A 4,787-nucleotide genomic window follows, 5' to 3' on the forward strand; every position below is an offset into this window, starting at 1 on the left:
AAAAAGGAAAATAAAAGAAAAAAGGATACAGAGGTAACTTTGCTATCAGTTGGGGGAAAAGCACGTTAGGCTGAGTAAACAGCAAGTATAAGTATCCCAAAGCAAAAAATATTCAGATAAAGTAATGATAAATTTTAAGAACAGAGGGACTTAGTACAAGTGGAGTTAGGGAGCTAGGGAGATAAGATTGGGAAGTAGGCGGAGGTCAGAACAAGTCACTCCTTGTCAGTTTCAAAAGCATTAAAAATCACTGAGGCACTTTAAATAGAGAAAGTGAATGACATTTTCTGTATAATAATAATTTTTTGTTTCTTTGTTTGAGACAGAGTCTTAGTCTGTTACCCAGAGTGCTGTAGCATTATAGCTCACAGCAACCTCAAAATCTTGGGCTCAAGAGATCCTCTTGCCTTAGCCTGTGAAGTAGCTGGGACTACAGGTGTTTGCCATAATGCTTGGCTAGTTTTTCTTGTAGAGATGGGGGCCTCACTCTTGCTCAAGCTTAGTCTGAACCCCTGAGCTCAAGCAATCCACCTGCCTTGGCCTCCCAGAGTGCTAGGATTATAGGCATGAACCATCGTGCCCTACCCTTGAATAATTATTTTTTAGAAAGATCACTCTAGGCCAGGCATGGTGGCTCATGCCTGTAATCCTAGCACTCTGGCAGGCTGAGGCCAGGAGACCAGCCTAAGTAAGAGAAGAACCTGTCTTAAAAAAAAAAAAAAGCACAGAGTTGTAGCAGGCACCTGTTACAGCCACCTGTTGTACTCAGGAGGGTGAGACAAGAGAATCACTTGAGCCCAAGTGTTTGAAGTTGCTGTGAGCTCTGATGACAAAGCACTCTACCAAGGGTGACAAAGTAAGACTGTGTCTAAAAAAAAAAAAATAAATAAATAAATAAAAGATCACTCTAGCTACTATATGGAAAATGGATTAGAGGATCCAGAAAGAGAACAGGGAGACAAGAAGTGGTTACAACAGTTTAGGTTCCAGAGGTGGAGATAACTGGGATGGAGTGGTAGAGAAGGAGATGTAAGATATACTTTGGAGGTAGAACTGATCTTTGAATTTTTCACAGAGGATATTAGGTTTTTATTTTGAACAACCAGGTTGTGCTAGGTATTATGCTGGAGGAGTTTGGGGGAAGGAAAAGGTTAGATCGATAAAAGCAAGAGCATCAGGTTGGATATATTTAAATCTGCTATGTCAATTAAGTCTCCAGGAGGAGATGTCTAATAAGAAGCTGGATATCTGAGAACTGAGCCTTAAAATATCTCAACATTTAGAGGTCCTACAAGAGAGGAGATGCAATGATTAGTGAGGCAAAAGGAAAATCATGTGTAGTGGCACAGAAGGCCAGTGAGAGAAGTTCTTCATGAAAGACAGGTACCACCTGGCTCGGCACCTGCAGCTCAGTGGTTAGGGCGCCAGCCACATGCACTGGGGCTGGTAGATACGAACTATCCCAGGCCTGCTAACCAACAACACAATAGCTGGGCATTGTGGCAGGTGCCTATAGTCCCAGCTACATGGGAGGCTAAGGCAAGAGAATTGCTTAAGCCCAAGAGTTTGAGGTTGCTGTGAGCTGTGATGCCACAGCATTCTATGAAGGATGACATAGTGAGACTATCTCAAAAAAAAAAAAAAAATACCACCTATGTTGAATGTTGCTAACAAGGCAGGGCTCAGTGGCTCACACCTGTAATCCTAGCACTTTGGGCGGCTGAGGGGGTCGATCACCTGAGCTCATGAGTTCGAGACCAGCCTGAGCTAGAATTAAAAAGTCAAATAGTGGACAATAGTGCCTGAAGCTCAAGCAGCTAGGGTGCCAGCCACATACACCGGAGCTGGTGGGTTCGAGCCCAGCCCAGGCCTGCCAAACAACAATGACAACTACAACCAAAATAATAATAATAATAATAATAAAGCTGGGCATTGTGGCGGGTGTCTGTAGTCCCAGCTGCTTGAGAGGCTGAGGTTAAGAGAATCGCTTAAGCCCAGGAGTTTGATGCTGCTGTGAGCTGTGATGCCACAGCACCTTACCAAGGGTGACAAAGTGAGACTCTGTCTCAAAGACAAAAAAGTCAAATAGGGACCAGGTGGGGTGGGCTCACACCTGTAATCCTAGCACTTGGGAGGCAGAGATGGGTGGGTTGCCTGAGCTCACAGTTCAAGACCAACCTGAGCCAGAGCAAGACCTCGTCTTTAAAAAAATAGCTGGGCACTGTGGTGGACGCCTGTAGTCCCAGCTACTTGGAACCCTGAGGCAAGAGAATCGCTTGAGCCCAAGAGTCTGAGGTTGCTGTGAGCTATGACTTCACAGCACTCTGAGGGTGACAAAGTGAGACTCTGTCTCAGAAAAGAATGTTGCCAACAGGTAAAAGGAGATTAGTATGAGTAAGTGTTTAGTGGATTTGGCGCATTAAGATCACCGGTATCTTTGGCAACAGTTTAGGAGGAAGGAATAATGGGCATGTTGGGATGGGACTAAGAGGAAATAGAGGTGAGGAAATGAAGATTGAGTGTAGACAACTAGTTTTAGAAATTTTGTTGGAAAGAACAAAGAAATGAAGATAGGACAAATGGAAAAGTTTGTTTTTAAGATGATGATGATCCAACAGAAGTATGATGATACAGCAAGGAAAAATCCTTGAGACGGCTTGGGGGATGAGGTCCACAGTACAGGTTTGCTCTTTAATAGGGGTAAAGACACACCTTTCCTGGCAACAGGAAGGAAGGTGGAAAAGATGAGGCAAATGTAAAAAGGCTGTGGCTTTCCAGTTGGATGAGAATGTTTGTCTCTGATGATTTTTATTTTCTCAAAGAAATATGAGGTCACTATGGAGGGGGCATCAGAGGAGAAAGTGTAAGGGTTTGAAGAGAGAAAGCATGAAATAAACTATCTCTAGAAGTGAGAAAGTGAATGTTACTAGGGAAGTGCAGTAAGCCTACCAGGCAAAGTCTGATGTCTTTTTGAGGTCTGTGGTCAAGAATTTCAAGTGAGTGGGGTGGGGTGGCTCATGCCTGTTATCCTAGCACTCTGGCAGGCTGAGGCAGGTGGATTGCTTGAGTTCAGGAGATTGAGACCAGCCTGAGCAAGAGAAAAACTAGTTGGGACAGGTGGTACATGCTTGTAGTCCCAGCTATTCAGGGAGACTGAGGCAAGAGGATCACTTGGGCCCAGGAGTTTGATTTGAGGTTGCTGTGAGCTCTGACTGCAATAGCACTCTAGCCTAAAAAAGAAAAAAAAAAAAAAGCCATTAACTGATGTTGTAGGAGGAATGGGAATGATGAATCAAAATTTCTGTGGACTTTAAGGAAGCTAGACATTTTGAACTACGGATGCTGCCAATTGGTGCCATTTAGATATTTCAACATTATAATTCTTTTTAAGTACCTTAATCTGTTCATATATATTTTTATTATTTTTTTGAGACAGAGTCTCACTTTGTCACCCTCGGTAGGGTGCGGTAACATCACAGCTCACAGCAACCTCAAACTCTTGGGCTCAAGTGATTCTCTTGCCTCAGCCTCCCGCAGTAGCTGGGACTACATGTGACTGCTACAAAGCCTGGCTATTTTTTTAGAGACGAGATGTCGCTTTGGCTCAGGCTGGTCTCAAATTCATGAGCTCAGGCAATCCACCCGCCTAGGCTTCCCAGAGCGCTAGAATTGCAGGCGTTAGCCACTGCGCCTGCCCTCTGTCTATATAATGTTGGGTGTCAGTGGAATTAAGAAAAATGCGATGGCTCAGGCCTGTAATGCCAGTACTCCAGGAGGCCGAGGTGGTGAATCACTTGAGTTCAGGAGTTGAAGACCAGCCTGAACAAGAGTAAGACCCCGGCTATCCTAAAAATAGAAATGTAGTACCTGCTACTTGGGAGGTTGAGACAATTAGATTCCTTGAGCCCAAGAGTTTGAGGTTGCTGTGAGCTGTGACACCATAGTGCTCTACTCAGGGCGACAGAGACTCCGTCTCAAAAAACAAAATTCCCGTGATTTGTGTTTGTAAATTAGAGCACACGCGCGCGTACACATACACATACACGAAATCAAGAGCTCTCCTATTCTTTAAACCAAGAGCCCACCCGTGTTTATTGAAAAGTTTATACTGCTACAACACACCAGTATTCCTAGGCGATTCCAAAATGAAATCAGTAAGACTGTGTGTTTGAAATCGGTGAGATTTTCTCTAATTTTATTGGCCCAGCACGAGGTACGGAAAATAGTAGACACTCCCTTTACGAATTTGAACTGGAAAAGAGATATTTTTCCAGGTAAGGATTTAAGTAGATTGCCCCTATGGGGAATCAAGAACGAAAAGAGGCCGGGAACGCTTTCCCCCAGGAACTGGCACCGGTCCGGTATTTGCTTTCAGGAGAAAACTGGTGGGGCATACTTATTCAAATTTCTCCCAGCAAATCATAGTGGCCTGCAGCTTACGCCTTCTCCGTTCATTGGCCAACTGGAAACTTCAACCCCTCCTTTGCCTCCCGCCCCTTATCCAGGAACCAACAGGAAAGATTAGCGGTTTGCAACCTAGTGTCATCAAGTACTGTAATTGCAATTGGCTACCGCAGCTGTCCATCGAGGAGTAGGCGGGGCCATACCCGCCGGTCTATATAAGAAGAGGACAAAGGCGGCGCGCTGCCTGTGTCATCCGCCATTTTGTGAGAAGCAAGGTGGCCTCTACGTTCCCTGAGCGTCTTCTTCGCTTCTGCCTAGACCGCCCCTTGACCACAGACATGTCTCGGGATCGGTTTCGGAGTCGCGGCGGCGGCGGTGGCGGC

The sequence above is a fragment of the Otolemur garnettii genome, unplaced genomic scaffold (genome assembly GCF_000181295.1).
Source record: "Otolemur garnettii isolate 467f Iridium unplaced genomic scaffold, OtoGar3 scaffold00025, whole genome shotgun sequence".
In the NCBI taxonomy this organism is placed as follows: Eukaryota; Metazoa; Chordata; class Mammalia; order Primates; family Galagidae; genus Otolemur; species Otolemur garnettii.